Source organism: Bombina bombina, chromosome 3 (genome assembly GCF_027579735.1).
Source record: "Bombina bombina isolate aBomBom1 chromosome 3, aBomBom1.pri, whole genome shotgun sequence".
In the NCBI taxonomy this organism is placed as follows: domain Eukaryota; kingdom Metazoa; phylum Chordata; class Amphibia; order Anura; family Bombinatoridae; genus Bombina; species Bombina bombina.
The window spans coordinates 418284446-418298554 of NC_069501.1; the positions used below are offsets into that span (position 1 = coordinate 418284446).

The following is a 14109-nucleotide window of genomic DNA, read 5'->3' on the forward strand; positions in this document are numbered from 1 at the left end:
GGTCACCAGGAGGAGGCAGACACCCAGCCACTCATCCCCCAGTCATTCTTTGCCTTTTGTCACAGGAGGTTGGCAGAGAAGTGTCGGAAGATTCGGAGTAGTCTCTTATGGAGGGTAGTACTCTTGAAATGGGACTGGAGTTTTAAGTAGTCCTGTCAGCCTCTCAGTGAGAGCATGGGTGAATGTTAGTGTACCTTGAAGGGCCGTGTTCCTGTTCCACGGCGTTGATTCTGGTAAGATCGATATATATATATATATATATATATATATATATATATATATATATATATATATATTCACAAGAAGACAGGGTCACAGTTTGGCTCCTTTTTATATTTAAAGAATCTAGGGTAATACCCTCGGAAGGGGGTTATTGAGCGGGGGATTTTATTATGCATAATATTTGTGTTTCTACTGCATTTGTGTGAGATGAGGCTCTGTCAGTGTGGAACACAGTTCATTAGCGAGAGATGAGGCGGGATTTTTTAGCACGTTCTATCGAGTGCAGGGGCGGTCCTGGCACTCCATGTGACCGGATGTGGCCTCTGCAACTTCCTGTTTCTCAACCTTTATTCGGAGGAGACGAAAGCTGTTTCTTGTAGTCCGGGTCATAGGAGGTGGTGAGTGCCCCGACCATTGGGATATAAAGGTGCCATTTAATTTTTTATCAAGTCCGCAATAAAGGCGCAAGCTATGGAGGACTCTGTTAGAGGATACTCCCTCTTTATCTAAACCCATTAACTGTGTATATTGTGAGGAAGTTCCAGTCGAACTGCCTACGCAACTCTGTTCCACATGCTATTTCCAAAAAGAATAAAGTAATTACTATGACTGAGCTGTACACCTCTGAGTGTTCTCTGCCCCGCGAGGTGCTTTCCATGCAATCATCTCCGATTACACAAGCAGTTCCCCAGGGCACTACTAATCCTCCTGCGGGAGGGGCCCTTTGGCCTCCAGACTTCGCCGATCAACTACAGATGGCGGTTTCTGCGGCTATTAATGTGATGCCTCTCCCTACTAAGCGCAAGGTACTGCACTGCTATCCGTCTCAGGGGTCTTTGACTCCGCTGGATGTCTGACAGATTATCCGCTGAGGAGGACAACTCCGACTTATCGGAAGATGTCGCTTCTGGGTCGGAATCGGCTATGTCTAGGCCTCTGTCCGTGGAGGAGCCAGATTTTAATTTTAAGATGGAGCATTTGCGCTTTCTGCTGAAAGAGGTAATTGCTACGTTGGAGGTTCTGTAACCGAAACTTCCGGAAGAACCTTTGATCCCTAAACTGGATAGGGTTTATGAGGACAGGGTAGTGCCCCAGGCCTTCTTGGTTCCAGTCAAGATGGCTAACATTAACAATGAATGGGAGAAACTTGGTTCGTCCTTTTCCCCCTCTTCTTTTAAGAAGCTTTTCCCCCTCTTCTTTTAAGAAGCTTTTCCCTGTTCCAGACACGCAGCTTGAACTGTGGGGAAACATCCCTAAGGTGGATGGTGCTATCTCCACGCTCGCTAAGAGAACGACTATTTCGCTAGAGTATAGCTCCTCTTTCAAGGAACCCATGGATTAAAAGATGGAGTCCATGTTGTGGTTAGATGTTCCAACTCACGGGGTTCGTTTTTCAACCAGCGGCAGTGGTTGCTGCGGTGGCTGGTGCGGGTACCTACTGGTGGGACGCTCTATCAGCAATAGTCGAGGTGGAGACTCCTCTCGATAAAATTCTAGAACGAATCAAGGCCTTAAGAGTGGGGCATTCGTTAATTTGTGATGCTAACATGCAGATTATTTGCCTGAATGCGAAGACATCAGGTTTTTCTGTTTTAGCCCGCAGGGCTCTGTGGCTAAAGTCGTGGTCTGCTGACATGACTTCTAAGTCTCGTTTGCTTTCCTTTCCATTCAAGGGGAGGGTTTGTTTGGCCCGGTCCTGGATCCTATCATATCTACGGTCATGGGTGGCAAGGGTGCCTTCTTGCCTCAGGATAAGAAGGCTAAACCTAAGGGATCTACTTTCCATCCCTTACGTGTGGACAAGTCTCAGCGCCAGCATACTGCCGCAAAGTCGGAGCAATCAAAGGGATATTGGCGGCCCCCGGTACATTCTCGGATCATGTAGGGGGCAGACTATCTCTTTGCGGGGGCCTGGAGAAGAGACGTTATAGACTCTTGGGTTCTGGAGGTCGTGTCCCAGGGTTACAGGATAGGTTTCAAGTCTTATCTGCCCAGAGGCAGATTCCTCCTGTTAAACATATCTTCAAGACCAGAAAAGAGATGCCTTCCTGGGGTGTGTGAAGGATCTCTCTTCTCTCAGGGTAATCGTTCCAGTCCCTCTGGCAGAAAGAGTTCTGGGGTATTATTCAAACCTTTTCGTGGTCCCAAGGAAGGGCACGTTTCGGCCAATTCTGGACCTAAAGGCCCTAAACAAATTCTTGTCCGTTCCATCGTTCAAGATGGAGACCTTCATGCAATTTTGCCCCTGGTTCAAGAAGGGCAATTCATGACAACTATAGACCTGAAGGATTCTTACCTTCATGTTCCAATCCACAAGGATCACTTCAGGTTTCTAAGATTTGCCTTCCTGGACTAGCACTTCTAGTTTGTGGCCATTCCATTTGGTTTGGCGACTGCCCCATGAGTCTTCACAAAGGTTCTGGGAGCTCTTCTCGCAGTAGCGAGAGCCAGAGGAATTGCAGTTGCACCTTATCTGGACGATATCCTGGTCCAGGCTCCGTCCTACAGTCTTGCAGAGGATCACTTGAGAGCTCTTCTCCTTTGGTCCCACGGGTGAAAGAGAAACAAAGGAAAGGGTTCATTGGTCCCCAGCAACAGGGTGGAATTCCTGGGTACGATAATAGATTCTTCAGCCATAAAGATATTTTTGACAGATCAGAGACGTTGCAAGATTTTGTCTGTCTAGCTCTTCAGACTTCCTCCAGGACATCTCTGGCCATGTGTATGGAGGGGATCGGGCTCATGGTATCCAGCATAGATGTCATTCCATTCGCCATGTTCCATCTCAGACCTATTCAGCTGTGCATGTTGAGACAATGGAATGGCGATCATTCAGATCTGTCCCAACAGATATCTCTAAACAGACTGGTCAGGGAGTCCCTATCTTGGTGGACCAGACCAGACCAGTTGTCTCAGGGGACATCCTTTTTTTTTTTTTTTTTTTTTACATAAACTATTGTTGGGGACTTCAACCTAATTTACATATTTCCACCGTTACCTCTTCAACCTCGGGTAGTGGCCCGCATCAAGCAGGAGGAAGCTTCGGCTATTCTGATTGCTCCGTCGTGGCCGCGGAGGATGTGGTTTGCAGATCTGGTGGTGATGTTGTCATCTCCGCCGTGGACGTTACCTTGTCGCAGGGATCTGCTGGTTCAAGGTCCTTTTCTACATCAAAATCTCAATTCTCTGAGATTGAGATTGAACGACTAGTCTTAGCCAAGAGAGGATTTTCGGGAAAAGTGATTGACACACTCGTTCAGGCCAGGAAGCCGGTCACTCGACGCATCTATCACAAGGTGTGGAGGACCTACTTGTCCTGGTGTGAGGAACAAGGATATCCCTGGCATAAGGTCAGGGTATCCAGGATTTTGGCCTTTCTCCAGAACGGTCTGGATAAGGATTTTGCCGCAAGTTCCCTAAGGGGACAGATTTCGGCTTTATCTGTACTGTTGCATAAGAAGCTTGCAGAGCTTCCTGACATTCAGTCCTTTGTTCAGGCTCTGGTTTGGATCAGGCCTGTCTTCAGGAATCTGGCTCCTCCTTGGAGCTTAAACTTGGTTCTTAGGGTCTTGCAGAAGGCTCTGTTTGAGCCTATGCATGCACTTGACATTAAGGTTCTTTTGTGGAAAGTCCTATTATTACTAGCTATTGCATCAGCGCGCAGTGTGTCTGAGTTGGCGGCCTTGCAGTGTGAGCCTCCCTACTTAGTTTTTCATGCCGATAAGGCTGTTCTTCTCACTGGATTGGGATTCCTTCCCAACATCAATCAGGAAATAGTAGGTCCTCCTTTGGGGAAGCGCAGTGGGCAAAGGGCCTCTGCCACTTTATCTTTTTGGTTGAGGAGTATGATCCGTCTGGCATATGAATGAGACAGCAGGACACAAGCCTCCTCAGAGTATTACGGCTCACTCGACTAGAGCTGTGGCCTCTTCTTGGGCCTTTAAGAATGAGGCTTCTAAGGAGCAGATTTGTAAGGCTTGGTCTTCCTTACATACTTTTGCAAAATTTTATAAATTTTACGTTTTTGCTTCGGCGGAAGCAGCTTTTGGGAGAAAGGTTCTGCAGGCTGTGGTGCCCTCAGTATAGTGTCCGCCTCCTTTTACCCTCCCGTTTTTTTCATTGTGTCCTCTAGAGCTTGGGTATTTGTTCCCACAAGTAATGAATGAAGCAGTGGACTCTCCTCCCATTAAGATGGAAAACATAAATTATGCTTACCTGATAATTTCATTTCCATCTGTGGGAGGAGAGTCCACTGCACCCGCCCGTTTCTCCGGTGGACCGACCTAAATTTATTATTAATCATTTATACCCTGATATTTCTCCTACTGTTCCTTGTTCCCTTGGCAGAATGACTGGGGGATGAGGGGAGTGGGGGAGGTATTTTAAGCCTTTGACTGGGGTGTCTTTGCCTCCTCCTGGTGGCCAGGTTCTCAATTCCCACAAGTAATGAATGAAGCAGTGGACTCTCCTCCCACAGATGGAAATGAAATTATCAGGTAAGCATAATTTATGTTTTTGCTAATGGGAGTATATTGCTAAAATTCTATTTTAGATTAAAAATACAGCTATGCACATTTCATTTTTGACATTTCTACCCCTTTTTTTTAAAAAAGCAGTTGACTCCCCCCACCCCAAACAAATTTCAAAATTTCCTTTAATTTGCCTGTTCCCAGTATCATGTGACAGCCATCAGCCAATCAGACTAATATTTGCCATATAAAGACAGCTGCCTCTGCTTTACTGTAGGAGTGGGACACACCATTGCAATGTTGCTAACAAAATGTTAGGATAGCCAGTATGGGGACATGAGGTTTTTAAAATAAGTAAATAAATTTACATTTTAAAATTCCCCTTTAGATGTATAAAAGGGAATATTGCTTTTTGCCTCTTTAAAGGGACATTAAACACTTTGAGATGGTAATATATATATATATATATATATATATATATATATATATATATATATATATATATATATATATATATATATATATATATCTTTCATGTAATTAGCAAGAGTCCATGAGCTAGTGACGTATGGGATATACATTCCTACCAGGAGGGGCAAAGTTTCCCAAACCTCAAAATGCCTATAAATACACCCCTCACCACACCCACAAATCAGTTTTACAAACTTTGCCTCCTATGGAGGTGGTGAAGTAAGTTTGTGCTAGATTCTACGTTGATATGCGCTCCGCAGCAGGTTGGAGCCCGGTTTTCCTCTCAGCGTGCAGTGAATGTCAGAGGGATGTGAGGAGAGTATTGCCTGTTTGAATTCAATGATCTCCTTCTACGGGGTCTATTTCATAGGTTCTCTGTTATCGGTCGTAGAGATTCATCTCTTACCTCCCTTTTCAGATCGACGATATACTCTTATATATATATATATATATATACCATTACCTCTGCTGATTTTCGTTTCAGTACTGGTTTGGCTTTCTACAAACATGTAGATGAGTGTCCTGGGGTAAGTAAGTCTTATTTTCTGTGACACTCTAAAGCTATGGTTGGGCACTTTTTTAAAGTTCTAAATATATGTATTCAAACATTTATTTGCCTTGACTCAGAATGTTCAACATTCCTTTTTTTCAGACAGTCAGTTTCATATTTGGGATAATGCATTTGAATCAATCATTTTTCTTACCTTAAAAATTTGACTTTTTCCCTGTGGGCTGTTAGGCTCGCGGGGGCTGAAAATGCTTCATTTTATTGCGTCATTTTTGGCGCGGACTTTTTTGGCGCAAAAAATCTTTTCTGTTTCCGGCGTCATACGTGTCGCCGGAAGTTGCGTCATTTTTTGACGTTCTTTTGCGCCAAAAATATCGGCGTTCCGGATGTGGCGTCATTTTTGGCGCCAAAAGCATTTAGGCGCCAAATAATGTGGGCGTCTTATTTGGCGCTAAAAAAATATGGGCGTCGCTTTTGTCTCCACATTATTTAAGTCTCATTTTTCATTGCTTCTGGTTGCTAGAAGCTTGTTCTTTGGCATTTTTTCCCATTCCTGAAACTGTCATTTAAGGAATTTTATCAATTTTGCTTTATATGTTGTTTTTTCTCTTACATATTGCAAGATGTCTCACGTTGCATCTGAGTCAGAAGATACTTCAGGAAAATAGCTGTCTGGTGCTGGAACTACCAAAGCTAAGTGTATCTGCTGTAAACTTTTGGTAGCTGTTCCTCCAGCTGTTTGTATTAAATGTCATGACAAACTTGTTAATGCAGATATTTCCTTTTGTAAAGTACCATTACCTGTTGCAGTTCCAACAACATCTAATGTTCAGAGTGTTCCTGATAACATAAGAGATTTTGTTTCTGAATCCATTAAGAAGGCTGTCTGTTATTCCTCCTTCTAGTAAACACAAAAAATCTTTTAAAACTTCTCTTTATCCAGATGAATTTTTAAATGAACATCATCATTCTGATTCTAATGATTCTTCTGGTTCAGAGGATTCTGTCTCAGAGGTTGATGCTGATAAATCTTCATATTTATTTAAAATGGAATTTATTCGTTCTTTACTTAAATAAGTTTTAATTGCTTTAGAAATTGAGGATTCTGGTCCTCTTGATATTAAATCTAAACGTTTAGACAAGGTCTTTAAATCTCCTGTGGTTATTCCAGAAGTTTTTCCTATTCCTGGTGCTATTTCTGAAGTAATTTCCAGAGAATAGAATAATTTGGGTAATTCATTTACTACTCCTAAACGTTTTAAGCAATTATATCCTGTGCCGTCCGACAGATTAGAGTTTTGGGACAAAATCCCTAAAGTTGATGGGGCTATTTCTACCCTTGCTAAACGTACAACTATTCCTACGGCAGATGGTACTTCGTTTAAGGATCCTTTAGATCGGAAAATTGAATCCTTTCTAAGAAAAGCTTATCTGTGTTCAGGTAATCTTCTTAGACCTGCTATATCATTGGCTGATGTTGCTGCAGCTTCAACTTTTTGGTTGGAAACTTTAGCGCAACAAGTAACAGATCATGATTCTCATAATATTATTATTCTTCTTCAACATGCTAATAATTTTATCTGTGATGCCATTTTTGATATTATCAGAGTTGATGTCAGGTTTATGTCTCTAGCTATTTTAGCTAGAAGAGCTTTATGGCTTAAAACTTGGAATGCTGATATGTCTTCTAAATCGACTCTACTTTCCCTTTCTTTCCAGGGTAATAAATTATTTGGTTCTCAGTTGGATTCTATTATCTCAACTGCACCTGGTGGGAAAGGAACTTTTTTACCACAGGATAAAAAATCTAAAGGTAAAAACAGGGCTAATAATCGTTTTCGTTCCTTTCGTTTCAACAAAGAACAAAAGCCTGATCCTTCATCCTCAGGAGCAGTTTCAGTTTGGAAACCATCTCCAGTCTGGAATAAATCCAAGCCTTCTAGAAAAGCAAAGCCAGCTTCTAAGTCCACATGAAGGTGCGGCCCTCATTCCAGCTCAGCTGGTAGGGGGCAGATTACGTTTTTTTCAAAGAAATTTGGATCATTTCTGTTCACAATCTTTGGATTCAGAACATTGTTTCAGAAGGGTACAGAATTGGTTTCAAGATGAGACCTCCTGCAAAGAGATTTCTTTCATGTAATTAGCAAGAGTCCATGAGCTAGTGACGTATGGGATATACATTCTTACCAGGAGGGGCAAAGTTTCCCAAACCTTAAAATGCCTATAAATACACCCCTCACCACACCCACAATTCAGTTTTACAAACTTTGCCTCCGATGGAGGTGGTGAAGTAAGTTTGTGCTAGATTCTACGTTGATATGCGCTCCGCAGCAATTTGGAGCCCGGTTTTCCTCTCGGCGTGCAGTGAATGTCAGAGGGATGTGAGGAGAGTATTGCCTATTTGAATGCAGTGATCTCCTTCTACGGGGTCTATTTCATAGGTTCTCTGTTATCGGTCGTAGAGATTCATCTCTTACCTCCCTTTTCAGATCGACGATATACTCTTATATATACCATTACCTCTGCTGATTCTCGTTTCAGTACTGGTTTGGCTTTCTACAAACATGTAGATGAGTGTCCTGGGGTAAGTAAATCTTATTTTCTGTGACACTCTAAGCTATGGTTGGGCACTTTGTTTATAAAGTTCTAAATATATGTATTCAAACATTTATTTGCCTTGACTCAGAATGTTCAACTTTCCTTATTTTTCAGACAGTCAGTTTCATATTTGGGATAATGCATTTGAAAATTGAAAATGCTTCATTTTATTGCGTCATTCTTGGCGCGGACTTTTTTGGCGCAAAAATTATTTTCCGTTTCCGGCGTCATACGTGTCGCCGGAAGTTGCGTCATTTTTTGACGTTATTTTGCGCCAAAAATGTCGGCGTTCCGGATGTGGCGTCATTTTTGGCGCCAAAAGCATTTTAGGCGCCAAATAATGTGGGCGTCTGATTTGGCGCTAAAAAATATGGGCGTCGCTTTTGTCTCCACATTATTTTAGTCTCATTTTTCATTGCTTCTGGTTGCTAGAAGCTTGTTCTTTGGCATTTTTTCCCATTCCTGAAACTGTCATTTAAGGAATTTGATCAATTTTGCTTTATGTTGTTTTTTTGTCTTACATATTGCAAGATGTCTCACGTTGCATTTGAGTCAGAAGATACTACAGGAAAATCGCTGTCTAGTGCTGGAGCTACCAAGCTAAGTGTATCTGCTATAATTTTTGGTATCTGTTTCTCCAGCTGTTTGTATTGCATGTCATGACAAACTTATTAATGCAGATTAAATTTCCTTTAGTACTGTTACATTACCTGTTGCTGTTCCGTCAACATCTAATTTTCAGAGTTTTCCTGATAAACATAAGAGATTTTATTTTTTAAATCCATTAAGAAGGATATGTCTGTTATTTCTCCTTCTAGTTTACATAAAAGTCTTTTAAAACTTCTCTTTTTTCAGATGAATTTTTAAATGAACATCATCATTATGATACTGATAAATCTTTGTATTTGTTCAAGATGGAATTTATTTGTTCTTTATTTAAAGAAGTATTAATTGCATTAGAAATAGAGGATTCTGGTCCTCTTGATACTAAATCTAAACGTTTAAATAAGGTTTTTTCTCCTGTAGTTATTCCAGAAGTGTTTAATCTCCCTGATGCTATTTCTGAAGTAATTTCCAGGGAATGGAATAATTTGGGTAATTCTTTTACTCCTTCTAAACGTTTAAGCAATTATATCCTGTGCCATCTGACAGATTAGAGTTTTTTGGGACGAAATCCCTAAGGTTATGGGGCTGTCTCTACTCCTGCTAAATGTACTACTGTTCCTACGGCAGATAGTACTTTATTTAAGGAAAATTGAATCCTTTCTAAGAAAGCTTACTTATGTTCAGGTAATCTTCTTAGACCTGCTATATGTTTAGCGGATGTTGCTGCAGCTTCAACTTTTTGGTTAGTAGCTTTAGCGCAACAAGTAACAGATCATAATTTTATAGCATTATTATTATTCTATAACATACTAATAATTATATTGGTGATACCATCTTTTGATATCATTAGAGTTGATGTCAGGTATATGTCTCTAGCTATTTTAGCTAGAAAAGCTTTATGGATTAAACTTGGAATGCTGATATGTCTTCTAAGTCGACTTTGCTTTCCCTTTCTTTCCAGGGTAATAAATTATCTCAATTGTTTCTGGAAGGAAGGGAACTTTTTTACCAAAGGATAAAAAATCTAAGGTAAATTTAGGTCTAATAATCTTTTTCGTTCCTTTCCTCACAACAAGGAACAAAAGCCTGATCCTTCATCCTCAGGAGCGGTATCAGTTTGGAAACTTTTTCCAGTTTGGAATATATCCAAGCCTTATAGAAATCTATAGCCAGCTCCTAAGTACCCATGAAGGTGCGGCCCTTATTCCAGCTCAGCTGGTATGGGGCAGATTACGTTTTCTTCAAAGAAATTTGGATCAATTCCGTTCTCAATATCTGGTTTCAGAACATTGTTTCAGAAAGGTACAGAATTGGCTTCAAGTTAAGGCCTCCTGCTAAGAGATTTTTTTCTTTCCCGTGTCCCAGTTAACACAGCAAAGGCTCAGCATTTCTGAAATGTGTTTCAGATCTAGAGTTGGTTGGAGTAATTATGCCAGTTCCAGTTCTGGAACAGGGGCTGGGGTTTTATTTTATCTCTTCATTGTACCAAAGAAGGTCAATTCCTTCAGACCAGTTCCGGATCTATCAATATTGAATCGTTATGTAAGGATACCAACATTCAAGATGGTTACTGTAGGACTATCCTGCTTTTTGTTTAGCAATGGCATTATATGTCTACAATAGATTTACAAGATGTGTATCTGCATATTCCGATTCATCCAGATCACTTTTAGTGTCTGAGATTCTCTTTTTAGACAAGCATTACCAGTTTTTTGGCTCTACCGTTTGGCCTAGCCTCAGTTCCAAGAATTTTTTTCAAAGGTTCTCGGTGCCCTTCTTTCTGTAATCAGAGAACAGGGTTTTGGTATTTCCTTATTTGGACGATATCTTGGTATTTGCTCAGTCTTCTCATTTTCGAAGAATCTCATACGAATCGACTTGTGTTGTTTCTTCAAGTTCATGGTTGGAGGTTCAATTTACCAATCAGTTCATTGATTCCTCAGACAAGGGTAACCTTTTTAGGTTTCTAGATAGATTCAGTGTCTATGACTCTGTCCTTGTCAGACAAGAGAAGTTTAACATTGATATCAGCTTGTCAAAACCTTCAGTCACAATCATTCCCTTTGGTAGCCTTATGCATGGAAATTTTAGGTCTTAGGACTGCCGCATCAGATGCGTTCTCCTTTGCTCGTTTTCACATGCGACCTCTTCAGCTCTGTATGCTGAACCAATGGTGCAGGGATTACTCAAAGATATCTCAATTAATATCTTTAAACCGATTATACGACACTCTCTGACATGGTGGACAGATCACCATCGTTTAGTTCAGGGGGCTTCTTGTTCTTCCGACCTGGACTATAATCTCAACAGATGCAAGTCTTACAGGTTGGGGAGCTGTGTGGGGGTATCTGACGGCACAAGGGGTTTGGGAATCTCAGGAGGTGAGATTTCCGATCAATATTTTGGAACTCCGTGCAATTTTCAGAGCTCTTCAGTCTTGGCCTCTTCTAAAGAGAGAATCGTTCATTTGTTTTCAGACAATGTCACAACTGTGGCATACATCAATCAAGGAGGGACTCACAGTCCTCTGGTTATGAAAGAAGTATCTCAAATTTTGGTTTGGGGGAATCCAGCTCCTGTCTAATCTCTGCGGTTCATATCCCAGGTATGGACAATTGGAAAGCGGATTATCTCAGTCGCCAAATGTTGCACCTGGGCGAATGGTCTCTTCACCCAGAGGTATTTCCTCAGATTGTTCAAATGTGGGAACTCCCAGAAATAGATCTGATGGCTTCTCATCTAAACAAGAAACTTCCCTGGTATCTGTCCGGATCCCGGGATCCTCGGGCGGAGGCAGTGGATGCATTATTTCTTCCTTACAAGTGTCATCCTGCCTATATCTTTCCGCCTCTAGTTCTTCTTCCAAGGGTATTCTCCAATATTCTAAAGGAATGCTCGTTTGTCCTGCTGGTAGCTCCAGCATGGCCTCACAGGTTTTGGTATGCGGATCTTGTCCGGATGGCCTCTTGCCAGCTGTGGACTCTTCCGTTAAGACCAGTCTTTCTGTCTCAAAACCTTAATTTTAAGGTATGGAGTTTGAACGCTTGATTCTTGGTCAAAGAGGTTTCTCTGACTCTGTGATTGATACTATGTGACAGGCTCGTAAATTTGTATCTAGAGAGATATATTATAGAGTCTGGAAGACTTATATTTCTTAGTGTCTTTCTCATCTTTTTTCTTGGCATTCTTTTTGAATACCGAGAATTTTACAGTTTCTTCAGGATGGTTTAGATAAAGGTTTGTCCGCAAGTTCCTTGAAAGACAAATCTCTGCTCTTTCTGTTCTTTTTCACAGAAGGTTTGCTAATCTTCCTGATATTTATTGTTTTGTACAACCTTTGGTTCGTATAAAACCTGTCTAAGTCAATTTCTCCTCCTTGGAGTTTGAATTTGGTTCTGGGGGGCTCTTCAAGCTCCTCCTTTTGAACCCATGCATTCTTTGGTCGTTATATTACTTTCTTGGAAAGTTTTGTTTCTTTTGGCCATCTCTTCTGCCAGAAGAGTCTCTGAATTATCTACTCTTTTTTGTGAGTCTCCTTTTCTGATTTTGCATCAGGATAAGGCGGTGCTGCGAACTTCTTTTGAATTTTTTACCTAAGGTTGTGAATTCTAACAACATTAGTAGAGAAATTGTGGTTCCTTCATTTTGTCCTGATCCTATGAATTCTAAGGAGAAATCATTGCATTCTTTGGATGCTGTTAGAGCTTTGTAATATTATGTTGAAGCTACTAAGTCTTTCCGAAAGACTTCTAGTCTATTTGTCATCTTTTCCGGTTCTAGAAAAGGCCAGAAAGCTTCTGCCATTTCTTTGGCATCTTGGTTGAAATCTTTATTTCATCATGCCTATGTTGAGTCGGGTAACACTCCGCCTCAAAGGATTACAGCTCATTCTACTAGGTCAGTTTCTACTTCCTGGGCGTTTAGGAATGAAGCTTCGGTTGATCAGATTTGCAAAGCAGCAACTTGGTCCTCTTTGCATAATTTTACTAAATTCTACCATTTTGATGTGTTTTCTTCTTTTGAAGCAGTTTTTGGTAGAAACGTACTTCAGGCAGTGTTTTCAGTTTGAATCTTCTGCTTATGTTTTTTCATTAAAATTTTATTCTGGGTGTGGATTATTTTCAGCAGGAATTGGCTGTCTTTATTTTATCCCTCCCTCTCTAGTGACTCTTGCGTGGAAAGATCCACATCTTGGGTAATCATTATCCCATACGTCACTAGCTCATGGACTCTTGCTAATTACATGAAAGAAAACATAATTTATGTAAGAACTTACCTGATAAATTCATTTCTTTCATATTAGCAAGAGTCCATGAGGCCCGCCCTTTTTTGTGGTGGTTTTGATTTTTTTGTATAAAGCACAATTATTCCAATTCCTTATTTTATATGCTTTCGCACTTTTTTCTTATCACCCCACTTCTTGGCTATTCGTTAAACTGAATTGTGGGTGTGGTGAGGGGTGTATTTATAGGCATTTTAAGGTTTGGGAAACTTTGCCCCTCCTGGTAGGAATGTATATCCCATACGTCACTAGCTCATGGACTCTTGCTAATATGAAAGAAATGAATTTATCAGGTAAGTTCTTACATAAATTATGTTTTTTTCTTTCCCGTGTCCCAGTAAACCCAGTGAAAGCTCAAGCATTTCTGAAATGTGTTTCAGATCTAGAGTTGGCTGGAGTAATTATGCCAGTTCCAGTTCTGGAACAGGGGCTGGGGTTTTATTCGAATCTCTTCATTGTACCAAAGAAGGAGAATTCCTTCAGACCAGTTCTGGATCTAAAAATATTGAATCGTTATGTAAGGATACCAACATTCAAAATGGTAACTGTAAGGACTATCTTGCCTTTTGTTCAGCAAGGGCATTATATGTCTACAATAGATTTACAGGATGCATATCTGCATATTCCGATTCATCCAGCTCACTATCAGTTCCTGAGATTCTCTTTCCTGGACAAGCATTACCAGTTTGTGGCTCTGCCGTTTGGCCTAGCTACAGCTCCAAGAATTTTTACAAAGGTTCTCGGTGCCCTTCTGTCTGTAATCAGAACAGGGTATTGTGGTATTTCCTTATTTGGACGATATCTTGGTACTTGCTCAGTCTTCACATTTAGCAGAATCTCATACGAATCGACTTGTGGTGTTTCTTCAAGATCATGGTTGGAGGATCAATTCACTAAAAAGTTCATTGATTCCTCAGACAAGGGTAACCTTTTTGGGTTTCCAGATAGATTCA

General features: G+C 40.9%; 1 protein-coding gene across 1 annotated transcript in view; it reads left to right on the top strand.

The window, feature by feature from the left end:
• Positions 1-14109, top strand: part of DSTYK (dual serine/threonine and tyrosine protein kinase) — a gene marked incomplete in the record, with an annotated part of 571803 nt that overhangs the window by 445645 nt on the left and 112049 nt on the right.